The following is a 21,560-nucleotide window of genomic DNA, read 5'->3' as shown; positions in this document are numbered from 1 at the left end:
AAAAGTGAAAATTTGGATTTCTAAACATTTAGTAAAGTTTTGCCGTGTGCATTTTTACTGTATTGTACGCAGTTTGTAGTCTGAAATATTGGGTGCAATTTTATTTACAATTAAATTTAAAATTCTGGTTCTTTAGGACCCGCAAATTTCATCTGAACCGGGTATATTAAAGACCTTTAATTTTAAAATTTTATGTAACCATCTAGAAGCTTCTCTAACTTAAGTTCTTAATCTCCCGTAAATCTCAAGTTAGATGGTATAAGATGGACGGGTTCTCTGAGTCCAGACCGTTACAAGAATCAAACTAATTCAGCTGAGGTGCCTCCTTTCATAGAGAATCACTTGAATCTAAAATAATTGAAACCAGATGCTAAGCATGGCTCCTTTAGTTCAATGTGTATCTCTTGGCGATAATGGTCTCACTTCAGTCTCTCCTTTATGGAAGAAAGTAAGCACTGTTGAGATGAAGGAGGAAAAATAAGGCTTTTTACAGACAGGTATTAAAAAAAAAAACAAAAAACGTAGGAGCTTTGAAACACATCTTTTAACAAAAGTCGTTAAATTCTTGTCACCAAAATCTAAAAGAAAAAGTTCATAATTTATCTGCTTATCAAGAAGAATTTCTTCCTTTACACTTAAGACAGGGAAACATTTATGAAAGCTTAGATCTATATGTTTAGGTCCCTGCCAACCCTTTTCTTAAAATTCCAACTTCAAAACTCCCTGCTAATGAGCACTTTTCCAGCAGCTTGGATGAAATGTTCTGAATAACTTCTTCAGCCTGGAGGTTAGAAATTTCATTAAATAAAAAATTAAATATATTAGAATACTTAGGTATGAAACATTAACGAACTGAGTAACATTCTTCAGAAGAAGAAGCACTTAAGAAAACATAGGCCACCTGCATTGTGGAGCCATCTAAAATGATGAGATTTGATAGATAGGCGAGAGATCAAAAAATGGCCAGATTTCAAAAGAGAATGTTCTGTGAGCTGCTTATTGCCCTCATAGACCATTCAAAAATAAAACCAACCCTCAGCAGAAGCCCAAGAGTTATTAGAGATGAACTAGACTATCCTTTGGATGTCAGTATTGTACTGAAAAAGTCAGTTACACTGTTATTTATCTGCAGGGGGAAATGCCTAAATTTTATAAGGATTTAGAACTTTAATTTAAAAGTGTATAGTGACTATAGAGTTTAGAAAGGAGACTTGAATCTAAGTTAGATGAACTTGGGAAAACAGTGTTGTCTGTAGTAGCATCTGACTTTGTACTCTCCATTCCTCTTACTTAAATGTTCTGTTACTCCTGCTTTTTTGAATCTTATCTCGGAATACTCAGGCCAAATTCTGAGTTTTTCTGACCTGTAACTCATAGTTAACTGTCTCAGAACACCTATAGAATTAAAAATACACTGTTTATTTGGCTTTTTTCTTTCCATTTAGGCCTGGTAATGTTTTTCTCATTTATGTTGATGAATGTATCTTACATATAACTTGCCTTATCTGTTGGATTCTAAGCTACTTAGAGTTGTATTCACCACTGTACATGGCAGAATGACTTGAACATGGTAAACATCATTCTTTTCAATCACTTTTTTTTGGCTGTGTCGGGTCTTAATTGCAGCATGTGGGATCTTCATTGCCGAGTGTTGGATCATTATTGCCTGGTGTGGGCTCTTCGTTGCAGCCTGTAGGATATAGTTCGCTGACCAGGGATTAAACTTGGGCCCCCTGTGTTGGGGGCACAGAGACTTAATCACTGGACCACCAGGGAAGTCCCAGTAAACATAATTCTGATGTAAAAATGCCACTGTTAAGATTAATATTAAATATAGTGGCAGCTGCATTAGTTTGCTATAACAGAATACCACAGACTGAGGGCGTAAACAATAGAAATTTATTTTCTCACAATTCTGGAGGCTGGAAAGTTCAATACTAAGGTATCAGCGGGGATAATTTCATTCTGAGGCTTCTCTCCTTGACATGTAGTTTTGCCTTTGTCTTCACATGGTCTTTAATTCATGCCCATCTGTGTCCAGATTTCTTCTTATAAGGACATTAGTTATACTGGATTAGGACCCATCCAAAAGACCTCATTTTAATTTAATTACCTCTTTAAAATCCTTATCTCCAAGTATGGTTGCATTCTGAGGTACTGGGGATTAGGACTTCAGAATATGAATTTGGGGTACACAGTTCAGTCCATACAATAATCAACATTCAGAAAGCAGAAATGATTGGCAGTAGTTGTCCATTAACACTCTCATCTTCAGACCTGTAGATAACATAATTGTGTACATCAAGTTTGTTTAAGATAATAGGGAATGGAAGTGAAAGTTGCTCAGTTTGTGACCGACTCTTGGCGAATTCTCCAGGCCAGAATACTGGAATGGGTAGCCCGTCCCTTCTCCAGGAGATCTTCCCAACCCAGGGATCGAACCCAGGTCTCCCACATTGCAGGTGGATTGTTTCCCAGCTAAGCCACAACGGAAGCCCAGGGAATGGAAGAGCCTGTGGTAAATCAGAGAATATTTGCCAAAGACTTTCAAATTGAAATTTGTCAAAAAAACCAGAAAACACAACCCACACACATACACCAGCATGCCACACAATCCTGGGTCATCCAAACAAATAAACAGCAACAACAAAACAAGCAGGCTGATTGGTTTTGGCTCACTGGGGGCTGGTTTACAAAAACCACCAGCATATTTCATTTGGAATCTGTAACCTCTTAAGTGGATACTGGACATAGTATGTTTTTCCATATCCAAAAGACGTTTTCCCCAGACCCCATTGGTTCACACAAAACTTTAAGTACCTACTTTGTTGAAGGAATTGCACTAAGTGCAATCACTGAGGTTAAATCCATAAATTTGTCCACATATATCTGAGTGTTACAAGGACATCCAGTTTTTGATTAAATTTATAAAATGTGTGGGCTTCCCAGGTGGCTCAGTGGTAAAGAATCTGTCTGCGAATGCATGTTCAATCCTTGGATTGGGAAGATCCCCTGGAGAAGAAAACGGCATCCACTCCAGTATTCTTGCCTGGGAAATCCCATGGACAGAGAAGCCTGCTGGGCTACAATCCATGGGGTTGCAAAGAATCGGACACGACTTAGCGACTAGACAACACCACCACCATAAGATGCACAACCATGCATAATTTAGTATTTTGAGCGGTACAGGTTTATCCTATAAATGAATTAGAACTCTTGGAAAAAAAAATCTTTATGAGATTATGTGCTCTGATAAGGTCAAGGCTCTGATCTTAAGTACAAGTGGAGACGACAGGACACATATAAGAAAATAATTATAGTGTAAGATAAAAATGAGACCATAGGAGAGTTATAAAGTACTGTGGGAAATTAAAGGAGGAAAAGATTTCTTCAAGGTTGGCGTATTACTAAAGGTATTTAATGCAGTTAGGATTATTCTTTTTTATAGCACTTGGTACTTCGAATATAGCATTAATCAATGTGTTGTATCTGAAGAAACAGACTCCAGTATTCTTGCCTGGAAAATCCCATGGGCAGAGGAACCTGGCAGGCTACATTGCCATGGGTTTACAAAACAGTTGAACATGACTTAGTGACTAAACAACAAGTGTCTTACATGTTATTTGCATATGTTCACATTTCCCCAGTACAATCTGAAATACTCAAGAATATTTTAATCTTTATATGCTCCAGTCTAGTGTTGTTTAGGGAGAAGGCAAGGGCCCCCCACTCCAGTACTTGTGCCTGGAAAATCCATGGACGGAGGAGCCTGGTAGGCCACAGTCCATGGGGTCGCTAAGAGTCGGACACAACTGAGCGTCTTCACTTTCACTTCACTTTCGTGCCTTGGAGAAGGAAATGGCAACCCACTCCAGTGTTCTTGCCTGGAGAATCCCAGGGACGGGAGAGCCTGGTGGGCTGCCACCTATGGGGTCGCACAGAGTCAGACACGACCTAAGCGACTTAGCAGCGGCAGCAGTGTTGTTTAAAAGTATCAGGGTCACCTGGGTAACTTTTTTTTTTAATTAGAAGATAATTGCTTTACGATGTTCCATTAGTTTCTGCTATACAACATGAATCAGGTGTCAGGTCAGGTCAGTTGCTCAGTCGTGTCAAGCTCTTTGCAACCCCATGAATTGCAGCACACCAGGCCTCCCTGTCCATCACCAACTCGCGGAGTTCACTCAAACTCATGTCCATCGAGTCGGTGATGCCATCCAGCCATCTCATCCTCTGTTGTCCCCTTCTCCTCCTGCCCCCAGTCCCTCCCAGCATCAGAGTCTTTTCCAATGAGTCAACTCTTCGCATGAGTTAGCCAAAGTACTTATAGGTGTACATATATTCCCTCCCTTGTGAACCTCCCTCCCCTGCCTCATCCCACCTGTCTGGGTCATCAGAGAGAACCAAACCGAGCACCCTGTATTATATAGGAACTTTTTAACAGTAAACTTTTTTCAACTCTGGCTCTGTAGATTCTAATTTAGTAGGCCTAGGGAAGTGGTAGAGAATCTCTTTTTAAAATGTTTCTCCCGCTTAATGATTCAGATTATCAGCCCCACTTAGAACCTTCTGCCTTGAAGCACCTGGTATATAGTATGCTCTCAATAAGTTCTTGTTACATTAAATGAGTGGAGCTGTGATTTAGTAAGATTAATAAGGCCCCTGTGTGTAGGATGAATTAGAGTGGAAAATATCCTAGAGGCAAGGAAATCCTATTACACAAGTCCAGCTAAGAGATGAAGCAGCCTTAAACTAGAGTAGGGGCCATAGAAAGGGAGAGAAATAGATGAGAAACGTTGAAAAGGTAAGAGTCTACAGAACTAGGTAAACTTTATATAAGGCACTAGTTTGCAAAACAGTGTGGCTAAAATTTACATGAGGTGTTTATTTCATAAGCAGGTTGCCGGACTCGGTATGAACTCCTGTTTGGTTGGTCCAGGGTGAAGCACATGAATTTGCATTTTTAAAAAATTTATACTGGAGTATAGTTGATTAAGGGACTTCCCTGGTGGCAACAGTGTTGTGTTACTTTCAGTTAAACAACAAAGAGATTCAGCTATGCTGATTTATGTATCCTTTTCCCGTTTAGATTATTAAAGAATATTGAGCAGTACTGTGCTATTGAGTAGGTCCTTGTTGGTTATCTGTTTTAAATATAACTGTCAGTCCCCAATTCCCAATCTGTCCATTCCCCACCTTTCCCCTTTGGTAATCACAAATTCATTTTCTAAGTCTGTGCATCTGTTTCTGTTTTGTAAATAAGTTCATTTGTATTAATTTTTTTTTAGATTCTGCATACAAGTGGTATCATACAATATTTGTCTTTCTCTGACTTCACTTATTAAGATAATCTCTAGGTCCCTCCATGTTGCTGCAAATAGCATTATTTCATTCTCTTTTTTTGTTTTATGACTAACATGCTTTTGTATATATGTACCACATCTTCTTTACCCATTCATCTATTGATAAAAATTTAAGTTACTTCCATGTCTTGGCTATTGTAAATAGTGCCTCTATGTATATTCTGGTGCATGCATCCTTTCAAACCATGTTTTTTGGGGTTTTTTTGATATGAGCCCAGGAGTGGGAATGCTGAATCATATGGTAGCTCTATTTTTAGTTTCTTAAGGAACCTCCACACTTTTCTCCATAATGGCTGTTTAGTTCAATTCAGTCGCTCATGTCCAGCTCTTTGCGACTTCAGGGACTGCAGCTCACCAGGCTTCCCTGTCCATCACCAACTCCGGAGCTCACTGAAACTCAAGTCCATCAAGTCAGTGATGCCACCCAACCATCTCATCCTCTGTCGTCCCCTTCTCCTCCTGCCTTCAATCTTTCCCAGCATTAGGGTCTTTTCAAATGAGTCAGTTCTTCACATCAGGTTGCCAAAGTATTGGAGCTTCAGCTTTAGCATCAGTCCTTCCAATGAATATTCAGGACTGATTTCCTTTAGGATTGACTGGTTGGATCTCCTTGCAGTCCAAGGGACTCTCAAGAGTCATCGCCAACACCACAGTTCAAAAGTATCAATTCTTTGGCGCTCAGCCTTCTTTGTGGTCCAACACTCACATCCATACATGACTACTGGAAAAAACCATAGCTTTGACTATATGGACCTTTGTTGGCAAAGTAATTTCTCTGCTTTTTAATATGATATCTAGATTGGTCATAGCTTTTCTTCCAAGGAGCAAGCGTCTTTTAATTTCATGGCTACAGTCACCATCTGCAGTGATTTTGGAGCTCAAGAAAATAAAGTCTGTCACGGTTTCCATTTTTCCCCATCTATTTGCCATGAAGTGATGGGACTGGATGCCAAGATCTTAGTTTTCTGAATGTTGAGTTTTAAGCCAGTTTATTCACTTTCCTCTTTCACTTTCATCAAAAGGCTCTTCAGTTCCTCTTTGCTTTCTGCCATAAGGGTGGTGTCATCTGCATATCTGAGGTTATTGATATTTCTCCCCGAATAATGGCTGTACCAATTTACATTCCCACCAAGAGTGTAGAAGGGTTTCCTTTTCTCCACACCCTCTGCAGCATTTATTGTTCTTAAACTTTTTGGTGATGGCTGTTCTTACTCCTGTGAGGTGATATCTTACTGTATTTTGGATTTACATTTCTCTAATAATTAGTGATGTGTAGCATCTTTTCATGTGCCTCGTGGCCATCAGTATGTCTGTCTTGGAGAAATGTCTCTTGAGGTCTTTTTTCTAGTTTTTTGATGGACATGAACTGTTTGTAAATTTTGAAGATAAATCATTTGTCGGTTGCTTCATTTGCAAGTATTTTCTCCCATTTTGTGGGTTATCTATTCCTTTTTTGCCTTCCTGGGATGTAGTCAGGATGTGGGCTCTGCTACACTCTTTTTTTTTTTTTAATTAAAACTTATTTTTGGCAGTGCTGGGTCTTTGTTACTTTGTGTAGGCTTTCTGTAGCTGCGGCAAGTGGGGGCTACTCTTCGTTGCCGCGCGTGGGCGTCTTCTTGCGGTGGCTTCTCTCGTTGCCGAGCACAGGCTCCAGGCGCTCCAGCTCCAGTAGTTGCAGCACGCAGCTCAGTAATTGCACTCACCGGCCCTGGAATGCACGGGCACGGAGGTTCGGTCACTATGGCAAAAGGACTCAGTTTCTCTATGACATGTGGAACCTTTTCCTACCCGGAATCAAACCCTTGTTCCCTGCATTGGCAGGTGGTTTCTTATCCACTGTGCAACCAGGGAAGGCTTCTCTTTTTGTTTATGGTTTCCAATGCTATGCACAGGTTTTTTAATTTAATTTGGTCCCATTTGTTTATCTTTTGTTTTTATTTCAATTACTGTAGGAGATAACTGCTGCAACTTAAGTCAGAGAGTATTCTGCCTATGTTTCCCTGTAAGAGTTTTCTCACTTTCTTTCTAGCTGTGCTGGATCTTCATTCCTGCATGCAATTCTTTAGTTGTGGCGAGTGGCAGCTTCTTGTTGATGAGCTCAGGTTCTAGGCGTGCAGGCTTCAGTAGTTGCAGCACACGGGCTCAGTAGTGGTGTTGAATGAAAGTGAGAGTGGACATCTTTGTCTTGTTCCTGATCTTGGAGGAAATGCTTTCAGCTTTTCACCATTGAGAATGATGTTTGTTGTGTGTTTGTCATATGTGGACTTTATTATGTTGAGGTAGGGTCCCTCTATGCCCACTTTCTGGTGAGTTGTTCTTTTTTTTTTTAATCATAAATGGGTGTTGAATTTTGCCAGAAGCATTTTCTGCATCTATTGAAATGATTATTTGGTTTTTATTCTTCAATTTGTGGATGTGGTATATCACACTAATTGATTTGCAGGTATTGAAAAATTCTGGATTCACTGGGATAAATTCCACTTGATCATGGTGCATGATCTGTGTAACATATTGTTGGATTCAGCTTGCTAGTATCTTGTTGAAGATTTTTGTGTGTATGTTCATCAGTGATATTTGCCTATAATTTTCTTTTTGTGTGATATCTTTGGTTTTGGTAATGGGTGGTGGTGGCCTCATAGAATGAGTTTGGGTGTGTTCCTTCCTCTGTGAGGATATTTTTTTTTTTTTTTTTTGGCGGGGGAGGGGAAAGGTTCAGGATAGGTGTTAATTCTTCTCTAAATTGTGGTTTTATTCTCATGTGTTCTGCTTGGGGTTTGCTGTGCATCTTGGAGCTATAGACTTATATTTTAATTAATTTGGGGAGGTTTGTCTAGTATGTTATCAAACATTTTTTCTGTACTTTTCTCTTTTTCCTTTTCCTCTGGGGCTCCAATTTTAAGCATGCTAGATTGCCTAATTTTGAACACATGCATCATTAATGATCTGCTACCTTTTTTCATACTTTTTCTTTCTGTGTGCTTTGGTTTAGGTCATTTCTGTTGAGTTGTCTTCAAAGTTATCGATCCTTTCTTCTACACTATTCAACCTGCTATTCTGTTCAGTGATTTCATTAATCATTTTGGATATTATGGTTTTCAGTTCTAGTGTTTCCATGTTTGATTTTTAATTTTTGTTTTTATATCTTGACTGGAATTCCTCATGTTTTTACTCTGACTCATCATCACTCGAAAACTGCTGAAATTTCTACTTGGTTCCTTTAGTCTTTTGTCTGTAACTTTCTTCTAGGTTTCATGGATATCATTCTGTACATGCACAGTTCAGGAGTCAGCCAAGGATCTGAGGAGAGAGATTATGCAGATTTTGCTACCTTTCCCTCTTAGCCCCCAGTGGCTTCCCCTTTATGGAGGCTTTCTGTTTCAACTTCTAGCTGCTCCTGTAGCCTCAAACTCCAAACTTTTTATCCCTCAGTCCCCCAAACTGTTGCTTTCTGTTTAAGTACTATTCCATGTGCAGTATGCAGACAAGGAGGTAATCTTAGCAGAAAAATTAGAAAAATGTAGATCTTATTTATTGGCTACTCTTCGTTCAAGGGTCATATCCCCTTCAGCTTCTACCTGCTATTGATTGCTCCACTGCTGCTGCTAAGTCACTTCAGTCGTGTCCGACTCTGTGCGACCCCAGAGACGGCAGCCCACCAGGCTCCCCCGTCCCTGGGATTCTCCAGGCAAGAACACTGGAGTGGGTTGCCATTTCCTTCTCCAATGCGTGAAAGTGAAAAGTGAAAGTGAAGTTGCTCAGTCGTGTCCGACCCTTAGCGATCCCATGGACTGCCGCCTACCAGGCTCCTCCGTCCATGGGATTTTCCAGGCAAGAGTACTGGAGTGGGGTGCCACTGCCTTCTCCTGATTGCTCCACAGTGCCTTCCAATAGTTGTTTTCTTTTAGTCAAAATTTATAATTGTCATTGTCAAGAGTTATTGAATTGAATGTACTTCAGTACTTAAGAGTACCAAGTATCATTACATCTGTATTTATAAATGGAAAAAACAAAGGTATGGTTTCTAATACATTGTTGGGTATTATTCAGTAGCTCAGTCATGTCCAACTCTTTGTGACCCCCATGGACTATACAGTCCATGGAATTCTCCAAGCCAGAATACTGGAGTGGGTAGCCTTTCCCTTCTCCAAGGGATCTTCCCAACCCAGGGATTGAACCCAGGTCTCCCACAATGCAGGTGGATTCTTTACCAGCTGAGCCACAAGGGAAGCCCAAGAATACTGGAGTGGGTAGCCTATCCCTTCTTCAGCAGATCTTCCTGACCAAGGAATTGAACTAGGGTCTCCTGCATTGCAGGCAGATTCTTTACCAACTGAGCTATGAGGGAAGCCTATTTCTCGGAGTACATATCCAAACTCATATCCATTGAGTCAATGATGCCATCCAACAATCTCATCCTCTGTCATCCCCTTCTGCTGCTTTCAGTCTTCCCCAGCATCAGGGTCTTTTCCAGTGAGTAGGCTTTTTGCATCAGGTGGCCAAAGTATTGGAGCTTCAGCTTCAGCATCAGTCCTTCCAATGAATGTTCGGGGTTGATTTCCTTTAGGATTGACTAGTTTGATCTTGCTGTGCAAGGGACTCGCAAGAGTCTTCTCCAGCACCACAGTTGGAAAGCACTGATACTTTGGCATTCAGCTGAAACATATTGTATATGCAGCTATATTTAGAGAAGTAAAAAGACATCTCCTAGACTGGGGAAAAAATTAGGTAATATTCTTTAAAAAATAATTTCTGGTATTTTAATATTGTGTAAAATTATGGGCTGTGGTGGGCATGAAAATGTCCTTTCTTCAGGGACCATAATTGACTGGTGGATCCAGATACTGGTATGTTTTGGAACCCATTCCCATATTCATGTCAAGGCCATGATTCCCAAGTGATCCTTCCAGGCCATGAGTCCATATGGTGCCGATTGTAATCCAGGTTCTTTCCTATAACATAAGGGACTGTATTAATGGAATATTTTGTCAATGGGCTCCCATTTGACTGGTCCAAGACCTTAGATGTTCAGCAGCCTGAGACTCTTCCTACCCAGTTCTCCCTCTTTCCATTTTCTCCTTCATAGGTGTCCTAAGGCTTCTTGCCCTCCTTTGCTCCCTCTTTGTTGCCTTTCTCAGGTAAATCCTCTAGTGCATGCTCAATCCCATCTTTGTATCTGCTTTTTGGAAGACCCAGACTAATACATAGACTCAAACTATCAACAGAAAATTGACCAAAGTTGACTTTTTAAAAAGAATATTTTTTAGAGAAAAATACCAAATAGCATATGTAGCAGATACTTCCTCCTCTATTAGTTAGAACTTTATTTCCATCCGCTTGGATATGGGCTGGACTAAGTAATTTGATCCTAATGAATAGAGAGGAATTTGCCAGTCCCTTTTTTTTTTTTTTTTACTACCTCCTCCCCCACGCACACACATAAACATTTTTTTTGACATTCTCCCCCACACTCCTGATGAAGTTTTAATATCACAAATATACTTTATCTGTTTATGTATTATATGAATATCAATGTTTAATGCATAATAGAGTAAAATTTCCCCCCAAGATCAAATTTTTATTCCTTTAGGGGCATTGTAATAACCCTCACAGAGAATGCACAGTGTAGAGTAAAGATAGGGAAAATTTCTAACTTATTCCAGAGGAAGCTGGCAAATGATCAAACAAGTGATCAGAGTTTATATCACCAGTGGTGATATCATCTTAATACCCTATACCTCAAGTTGATGAAATGCAAAGGGTATTTTTAACCTCTGTGATAGTCTACCCAAAAAGCTGTAACCCCAGTCTTATTGTGAGAGAACATTAGACAAACCAAAAATGAGGGGCATTCTATAAAATATCTGACCAGTACTCTTCAGGAATGTCATGGTAATGAAAACACAAGACTGAAAAATTGTCAAATATCATTGAGATTATGGAGACATGACTGCTAAATGCAGTATGATGTCCTAGATCATATAAGGGAACACACTGTATGATCTTTGTAACTTTTCTGTAAATTTAAAATTATTCTAAAATTAAAAGTTAAAAGCACATGACAAAAGTAAAAACCATAGTGTCATCAGTATTCATTATATGAAAATAGTGATTCTAATATTGAAAGCAAAGTAAATACATAGCAATTGCTACAACTATAAACATTGAGCTAAACTGAAAATATCAGTTTTCTACATATAATACTAGTAAATGAAAAAATATGGTACATTTATCAAATTTAGTGAAGCCTATGATGCAGTGTCTCATGACATCTATGCACAATTAATTCAGATTGTCCTGGATATAAGCAGAGTCACACGGATTCAAAACTGGCTGCAGAGTCATAAAAAAATATTGATAAACCATAAATGGAAATGGATCAAGTTGGGGAATATGTGTAGGTGCTGCCGAGATCTGTATTTTGTCCTATCTTATATAGCAGCTGCATTAATGATGTAGAAGAGGGAGTATAACAAATGTTAATGAAATTCACAGATGATATTAAATTGGCAGGTGATGCAAATAACAGTAAGAGCAGCAAAGCAATATAAAGGTACCCAGAGAGCTCAGAAATATGGAGTGGAAACAACAAAATGAGATTCTGCCCCTTCAAAATAGAAACTACAACTGCTTTAGGAGAAAAACAATAAAGTAGGTATTCAAAGGGAGCAAAATCTGAAAGTCATTAAATGATCAGAAGGCCTAAGAGTGAAAATGAATTATAAAGTAGATACGAATTTATGACATAGTGATTTTGAAGATTATGGCTATGTATACTGCTTGCTACAGAGAAAGAACAGAAGAATCTGTTCTTCATACTAATGGTAAAATGACATCAAAAGACAGAACTCGTTCTGTGTCAAGTTGGTACCTAACTGCCATCAACACAATAGGAGTAGTAATAAAAATGATTAAGCTGTGAACCCTACAGAGAAGTATATTCACCATCAGCAAATTATACTGAGCTATTTGACTAGTCTTGCCATTTGTAGTTGCTGATTCTACTTCATATCCCATGTAGGTGACCCTTCCTTCAAGATATATAACTTAGGCTAAACCTAGAGCAGTTTACCTAACTGTTTAATCTTCTCCCCTCTATCCCAAATTAAATTTACAAACTGCTTCTTTCTAATATGTTCTTATTTTAATTTATATTCAGTTATGTATAGGATTCCTTGATTGCTCATTAAAACTGACTTCTGCCTTTGTCACATCTTCATCTAAATGCTGCACACCTTATTTGCAAATACATGCATATGCCCCTACCAGCATAAGCAAAAGTAACATCTGAGGAGATTATTGGAATTAATACTTAAGTAAATAACAATCAAAATAAATAAACCACAGATCAAAATTCCTATAGCAATGCAATATTCTAATGATCATAGCGTGAATCAGATTGCCCCAAGATGTTATCATCCATTGGCAAGAAGTCATGTAGAATAATAAGAAATCTCTTCAGGATGGCCACATATGCTTATAAAGTGTTACAAAATAGATGCTTTTTTTTGCATTTGGTGTCTTTTTAAAAAATAATTTTATTGGTGTATACTTGATTTACAACATTGTGTTAGTTTCAGCTGTACAGCAAAGTGGACCAGTCATACATACATCCACTCTTTTTTAGGTTCTTTTTCCATATAGCCATTACAGAGGTACTGAGTAGAGTTCCCTGTGCTATACAGTGTGTCGTCATTAGTTATTTTATACATAGTAGTATGTATATCTCTCCTGGAGGAGGGCATGGTAACCCACTCCAGTATTCTTGCTTGATGAATGCCATGGATGGAGGAGCCTGGCAAGCTACAGTCCCTCAGATCATACAGAGTTAGACACAACTGAAGCGACTTTGCTTGCATGCATGCATGTATATGTCAGTCACGATTTCCCAGTTTATCTCTCCCTCCCTTAACCCTGGTAACCACAAGTTTGTTTTCTACATCTGTAACACAGCTTCTGTTTTGTGGATAAGCTCAATTGTACCTTTTTAAAAAAAATCCCATAGTAAAAAATATAATAATTTGCCTTTTTTGTCTGACTTCATTCATTATGATAATCTCTAGGTCTATTCATGTCGCTTCATTGGGCATTGTTTTGTTCATTTTTATGATTAATATTTCATTGTATACATGTACCACATCTTTGTCCATTCCTCTGTCAGACAGGTTGCTTCCATGTCTTGGCTATTGTAAATAATGCTGCAGTGAACATTGGGGCGCATGTATCTTTTTGAATTTTATGGTTTGCTCTGGATATATGCCCAGGACTGGGATTTCTGGATCATAAGGCAGTTCTATTTTTAATATCTTAAGGAACCTCCATACTGTTCTCAGTAATGGTTGTACTAATTTACATTCCTACCAACAGTTATATAAGAGTTTCCTTTTCTCCACACTGTCTCCAGTATTTATTGTTTGTATGTTTTTGATGATGGCCATTCTGACCTGTATGAAGTGATGTCTTATTATAGTTTTGATTTTGTTGCTGTTGTTGAGTCACTCAGTTGTGTCCGACTTTGCAACCCTATGGACTGCAGCATGCCAAGCTTCACTGTCTTTTACCATCTACCAGAGCTTGCTCAAACTCATGTCCATTGAGTCACGGGTGCCATCCAGCCATCTTGTCCTCTGTCGTCCCCTGCTCCTCCTACCTTCAATCTTTCCCAGCATTAGGGTCTTTTCTAGTGAGTCAGCTCTTTGCATCAGGTGGCCAAAATAATGGAGCATCAGCATCAGTCATTCCAGTGAATATTCAGGGTTGATTTCCTTTAGGACAGGCTGGTTTGATCTCCTTGCAGTCCAAGGGACTCTCAAGAGTCTTCTCCAACACCATAGCTCAGAAACATCAATTCTTCGGTGTTCAGCTTTTTTTATGGTTCAGCTCTCACATCCATACATGACTACTGGAAAAACCATAGCTTTGACTAATGGACCTTTGTCAGCAAAGTAATGTTTCTGCTTTTTAATACGTTGTCTAGGTTTGTCATAGCTTTTCTTCCAAGGAGCAGGTTTTGATTTGTATTTCTCTATTAGTTTTTTAGCCATCTGTATGCCTTCTCTGGAGAAATGTCTACTGAGATCTGTCCATTTTTTCTTTGGGTTGTTTTTCTGTTGTTGAGCTACATGAGCTGTTTGTATGTTTTGGAGATTAATCAATTATTAGTTCAGTTCAATTCAGTCGCTCAGTCGTGTCCGACTCTTTGCGACCCCATGAATTGCAGCACGCCAGGCCTCCCTGTAAATCACCATCTCCTGGAGTTCACTCAAACTTACATCCATCGAGTCGGTGATGCCATCCAGCCATCTCATCCTCTGTCGTCCCCTCTTCCTCCTGCCCCCAATCCCTCCCAGCATCAGAGTCTTTTCCAATGAGTCAACTCTTCGCATGAGGTGGCCAAAGTACTGGAGGTTCAGCTTTAGCATCATTCCTTCCAAAGAACACCCAGGGCTGATCTCCTTTAGAATGGACTGGTTGGATCTCCTTGCAGTCCAAAGGATTCTCAAGAATCTTCTCCAACACCACACTTCAAAAGCATCAATTCTTTGGTGCTCAGCTTTCTTCAGAGTCCAACTCTCACATCCATACATGACCACTGGAAAAACCATAGCCTTGACTAGACAGACCTTTGTTGGCAAAGTAATGTCTCTGCTTTTGAATATGCTATCTAGGTTGGTCATAACTTTCCTTCCAAGGAGTAAGCGTCTTTTAATTTCATGGCTGCAGTCACCATGCGTAGTGATTTTGGAGCCCAAAAAAATAAAAGTCTGACACTGTTTCCACTGTTTCCCCATCTATTTCCCATGAAGTGATGGGACCAGATGCCATGCTGTTCGTTTTCTGAATGTTGAGCTTTAAGCCAACTTTTTCACTGTCCACTTTCAGTTTCATCAAAAGGCTTTTTAGTTCCTCTTCACTTTCTGCCATAAAGGTGGTGTCATCTGCATATCTGAGGTTATTGATATTTTTTCCAGCAATCTTGATTCCAGCTTGTGCTTCTTCAAGCCCAGCATTTCTCATGATGTACTCTGCATATAAGTTAAATAAGCAGGGTGACAGTATACAGCCTTGACGTACTGCTTTTCCTATTTGGAACCAGTCTGTTGTTCCATGTCCAGTTCTAACTGTTGCTTCCTGACCTGCATATAGGTTTCTCAAGAGGCAGGTCAGGTGGTCTGGTATTCCCATCTCTTTCAGAATTTTCCTCGGAGAAGGCAATGGCATCCCACTCCAGTACTCTTGCCTGGAAAATCCCACGGATAGAGGAGCCTGGTAGGCTGCAGTCCATGGGGTCGCTAAGAGTCGGACTGAGCGACTTCACTTTCACTTTTTACTTTCATGCATTGGAGAAGGAAATGACAACCCACTCCAGTGTTCTTGCCTGGAGAATCCCAGAGACGGGGGAGCCTGGTGGGCTGCCATCTCTGGGGTCGCACAGAGTCGGACATGACTGAAGTGACTTAGCAGTTCAGAATTTTCCAGTTTATTGTGGTCCCCACAGTCAAAGGCTTTGGCATAGTCAATAAAGCAGAAATAAATATTTATCTGGAACTCTCTTGCTTTTTCCATGATCCAGCAGATGTTGGCAATTTGATCTCTGGTTCCTCTGCCTTTTCTAAAACCAACTTGAACATCTGCAAGTTCACGGTTCACCTATTGCTGAAGCCTGGCTTGGAGAATTTTGAGCATTACTTTACTAGCGTGTGAGATAAGTGCAATTATGCGGGAGTTTGAGCATTCTTTGGCGTTGCCTTTCTTTGGGATTGGAATGAAAACTGACCTTTTCCAGTCCTGTGGCCACTGCTGAGTTTTCCAAATTTGCTGGCATATTAGTGCAGCACTTTCACAGCAGCATCTTTCAGGATTTGAAAGAGCTCATCTGGAATTCCATCACCTCCACTAGCTTTGTTCGTAGTGATGCTTTCTAAGGCCCACTTGACTTCACATTCCAGGATGTTTGGCTTTAGGTGAGTGATCATACCATCGTGATTATCTTGGTCGTGAAGATCTTTTCTGTACAGTTCTTCTGTGTATTCTTGCCACCTCTTCTTAATATCTTCTGCTTCTGTTAGGTCCATACCATTTCTGTCCTTTATCGAGCCTATCTTTGCATGAAATGTTCCCTTGGTATCTCTTAATTTTCTTGAAGAGATCTCTAGTCTTTCCCATTCTAATCACTTAGAGGTTATTTCATTTGCAAACATTTTATCCCATTCTGAAGGTTTTCTTTTAATTTTTTTCATGGTTTCCTTTGCTGTGCAAAATCTTTTAAGTTTAATTGCTGCTGCTGCTGCTGCTAAGTTGCTTCTGTCGTGTCCGACTCTGTACGACCCCATGGACGGCAGCCCACCAGGCTCCCCCTTCCCTGGGATTCTCCAGGCAAGAACACTGGATCGGGTTGCCATTTCCTTCTCTAATGCATGAAAGTGAAAAGTAAAAGTGAAGTCGCTGAGTCTAGTCCAACTCTTGGCGACCCCATGGACTGCGGCCCACCAGGCTCCTCCGTCCTTGGGATTTTTCAGGTAAGAGTACTGGAGTGGGGTGCCATTGCCTTCTCCATAAGTTTAATTAGGTCCCAATTATTTATTTTTGTTTTTATTTTCATTAAGAGTTGGATCGAAAAATTCTATGACTTATTATGAAGAATATTCTATGTTTTCCTACAAGAGTTTTGTAGATCTGGCCTTTAGGTTTTTAATCCATTTTGAATTTATTTTTGTGTATGGTGTGAGGGAGTGTTCTAATTTCACTCTACACATGCAGCTGTCAGTTTTACCAGCACCACTTACTGAAGAGATTGTCTTTTCTCCACTGTATATTCTTGGCTGCTTTGTCATAGATTAGGTGACCATAGCTGTGTGGGTTTACCTCTGGATCTTTTATCCGGTTTCATTGATCTATATTTCTGATTTTGTGTCAGTACCATACTCTTTTTTAAATGTTTTAAATTAAGTAATTATTTTTGGCTGCACTGGGTCTTCATTGCTGCACGTGGGCTTTCTCTAGTTGTAGCATGCAGGCTCTGGAGCATTCAGGCTTCAGTAGTTGTGGCTTGTGGACTGTAGAGTGTGGGCTCATTAATTACAGCACACGGGCTCGATTGCTTCACGGCATGTAGAATCATGCCGGACTAGGGATTGAACCCATGTCCCCTGCATTGGCAGGGGGATTCTTAACCACTGGACCACCAGGGAAGCCCTGTTGAAAGATTTTTAATCGCAGTTTCAATTCCAGTACTTTTAATTAGTCTGTTGATTATTTTATTTCTTTCTCCTCAATCTTGAAAGTTTGTACCTTTATAAGAATTTGTCCACTTCTTCTAGGTTGTCCATTTTATTGGCATATAGTTGCTTGTATAGTCTCTTATGATCCTTTGTATTTCTGTGTGGTCCCTTGTAACTTCTCCTTTTTCATTTCTAATTTTATTGATTTGAGTTCTCTCCCTTTTATTTGATGAGTCTGGCTAAAGGTTTATCAATTTCGTTTATCTTGGACAACCACCTTTTAGTTTTACTGATCTTTTCTATTTTCTTCGTCTCTATTTCATTTGTGCTATAATTTTTATTTCTTTCTTTCTACTATGGGTTTTGTTTGTTCTTTCTGTGTGGCTTTAGGTGTAAGGTTCAGTTCAGTTCAGTTCAGTTGCTTAGTCATGTCCGACTCCTTGCGGCCCAAGGAATGCAGCACACCAGGCCTCCCTGTCTATCACCAACTTCCAGAGTTTACTCAAACTCATGTCCATTGAGTCAATGACGCCATCCAACCATCTCATCCTCTGTTGTCCCCTTCTCCTCCCGCCTTCAATCTTTCCCAGCATCAAGGTCTTTTCTGATGAGTCAGTTCTTCGCATCAGGTGGCCAAAGTATTAGAATTTCAGCTTCAGCATCAGTCCTTCCAAAGAATATTCAGGACTGATTTCCTTTAGGATGGACTGGTTGGATCTCCTTGCAGTCCAAGGGACTCTCAAGAGCCTCCTCCAACACCACAGTTCAAAAGCATCAATTCGTCGGTGCTCAGCTTTCTTTATAGTCCAACTCTCACATCTATACATGACAACTTGAAAAACCATAGCTTTAAAGCTATGGTGTAAGGTTAGGATATTTGAGATTTTTGTTTCTTGAATTAAGATTGTATTGCTATAAATTTCCCTCCCAGAACTGCTTTTGCTGCCTCCCAAGGATTTGGATTGTCATGTGTTTGTTGTCATTTGTCTCTAGATATTTTTTGATGTCCTCTTTGATTTCTTGAGTGTTCCATGGGTTATTTGGTAACATCTTGTTGTTTAGCTTCCATTTTTTTTTAACAGTTTTTTTTCCCCTGTAATTGATTTCTTTGTTGTTGTTGTTGAATTTTTTTTTAATTTATTCATTTTTAATTGAAGGATAATTCTTTACAATATCGTGTTGGTTTCTGCCATACATCAACATGAATCAGCCATAGGTATACACATGTCCCATCCCTCTTGAACCTCCCTCCTATCCCATCCTACCCCTCTGGGTTGTCACAGAGCACTGGTTTGAGTTACCTGTATCATACAGCAAATTCCCACTGGTGATCTATTTACATATGGGTAATTGATTTCTAATTTCATAACATTGTGGTCAGAAAAGATGCTTGATATGTTTTTCCATTTTCTTAGATTTACCAAGGCATGTTTTTTGACTTAAGATGTGATCTGTCCCAAAGAATGTTCATGTGCACTTGAGAAGACAGTGTTTTCTGTTGCTTTTAGAGGGAATGTCCTATAAATATCAATTAAGTATCTGGTTTAAAGTGTCATTTAAGGCTTGTGTTTCCTTATTAATTTTCTGTCTGGATGATTTGTCCATTGATAAAAGTGGGGTGTTAAAGTCCACCGGTGTTATTGTGTTACTGTAGATTTCCCCTTTTATGATGATTAGCATTTGCCTTATATATTGAGGCACTCCTTTGTTGGGTGCATATGTATTTGCAATTGTAATACCTTCTTCTTGGGTTGATTCCATGATTGTTAAGTGGTCCTTCCTTGTCTTTTGTAACAGTCTTTATTTTAAAGTCAATTTTTTCTGAGATGAGTATTGCTACTCCAACTTTCATTTGATTTCCATTTGCACAGTGTCTTTTTCCATCCCCTCACTTTCAGTCTCTGTGTGTCCCTAGATCTTAAATGGGTCTCTTGTAGACAGAATGTATATGGGTTTTTTGTATCTATTCAGCCATTTTATGTCTTTTGTTGGAGCATTATTAATTCTGTTTACATAAGGTAATTATCAATACGTGTGATTTTGTCGCCATTTACTTAATAGTTTTGGGTTTGTTTTTGCAGGTCTTTTTTACTTCCCTTCTTTTTTTTTAAGATTTATTTATTTAATTTATTTTTGGTTGTGCTGGGTCTTTGCTGCAGTGGACTTTCTGGTTGGTGGCAAGCGGGGGCTGCTCTTTGTTACTGTGCACAGGCTTCTCATTGTGTTGGCTTTTCTTGTTGCAGAGCATGGGCTCTAGGCTGGCTTCAGTAGTTTTGGCACACGGGCTTAGTTTCTCTGCCGCACGTGGGATCTTCCCAGACCAGGGATCGAACCCATGATCCTTGCATTGGCAGGTGGATTCTTAACCACTGGGCCACCAGGTCCCTTCTTGTGTTCTTTTCACTTATGGTTTGATGACATTTTTAGTGTTGTGTTTGGGTGCTTTTTCATTCTTGTGTGTTTATCTATTGTAGTTTTTTGGTTTGTATTTCCCACGAGGTTTTAAAAAAGCAAGATTGTAGTTCTTGCTTCTGGTGTTTGCCCTTTGGTGGATGGGGTTGTTCCAGAGGGTTGTGCCATTATCCCCTTGATGGGGGGTTTGACTGGTGGTGTGATGACCAGAGCCTGCCCTGAATATTGAATGGGGCCTCCTCTTTGCTATGTGGTTGTAACTGCCCTGCTAGGGGCAGTGTCTGCTCCCTAGATGTTGGAATAGAGGCCCCCATACCTGTTTTTAGCTGTGTTTCTGATCTGCGGTGTGAGCTAGGCAGGATTGGAGCACTCCCTCTAGGAGAGAAGCCACTGAGGATTCCTTCTCTGGAGCTCTTCACTTGTGACTGTGCTCTGTTGCGTCCCCGTTTACCCCTTGTGTGGGCTAACAAAATACATTGTTGTTAGCGGTGTTTGCAGTCCCACCTTAACTGTGCGTGTGTCGGCAGTTGGCCCTGGTGACTATCAGGCCTTGTTTTCACCAGGCCACTGGTGCAGATCCGCTGAGGTCAGGTCCCAGGGAACTGCAGTAGCCTGCACCTGGACCTGCAGTGGGAGCTCTTATCCAGGCAGCTCAGACTCTGGCCTTGCTCAGCCTCTGTGTGTTTGTGCCCACAAAGCCGACAGCTGCTCAAGCCAGACCTGTCTCAGCTGCAGGAGCACTTGCTGTCCTTTCAGATATTTCACTGGTGGTGAATTTAAGAAGCCATTAGCCGAGGTGTAACTCTGTGATTCGTGCCACAGCAAGGAGAGATTTCAGCTCTCTATCCATAATCACATGGCTCTTGGGTCTCAGCCATGATTTCAGCCCCACCTCTGCCTGTATTCCTCCCATAGGGGTTTGTTCCAGAGGTTGCTAGAGCAGATAACCCCATCAGGCAGGTAGGATCCTGGGCGAGAAGGTGCTGGCGTAACAATTGGAATCCGTGGGCCCTCACGTGGCAGTCTGGGCAAGTGGACCACCCCAGTGGGATGGTGCTGGGTAGAAGTACTGGGTGGCAGGAGTGTGATATGTGTGTGTGAAGGAGGTGATAGCAGAGGCATACAAGCTGCCTATAGTCAAAGCCCTTCCTAATGCATGTGGAGGCAAGGGCCAGCATGTGAGCAGAGAGGCTGCAACGGCAGCCCGGTGCTTTGTACCAGTCAACGATGGTGCTTCGCTTCTTTCGTGGTCTGGGATTCCTCCATTAGCGTTTCTGGTTGAAGAGCTCCTCATCTCCATCCACTCAGGCTGTCTCCTTGCAGCCAATAATAGCAGTCCCTCCCTGGGTCTGCTCTCCAGACTACACATTCCAGCACCCAGCCCCTGTGTGCACTGGTGGACAGGAGTTTTAGGCTAGGGCTCTTGGGGCTGTGGCATAGACCATCTGTGTCACTGTCACTCTGTCCTGACTGCTACAGGAGGACTGCTGGGCTCCCCTCTGAGCTGAAGCTGCCTTATGTCCCAGCTGATCTCCCTGCTGGTGAGGGGGCTTCCCCAGATACAGGA

General features: G+C 40.5%; 1 long non-coding RNA gene across 4 annotated transcripts in view; it reads left to right on the top strand.

The window, feature by feature from the left end:
* The window catches only part of LOC102400551, a 187,855-nt gene that overhangs the window by 314 nt on the left and 165,981 nt on the right, over positions 1-21,560 (top strand). The window lies entirely within an intron of this gene.

Source organism: Bubalus bubalis, chromosome 18 (genome assembly GCF_019923935.1).
Source record: "Bubalus bubalis isolate 160015118507 breed Murrah chromosome 18, NDDB_SH_1, whole genome shotgun sequence".
NCBI lineage: Eukaryota > Metazoa > Chordata > Mammalia > Artiodactyla > Bovidae > Bubalus > Bubalus bubalis.
This window is presented reverse-complemented; position numbering and strand designations above follow the sequence as displayed.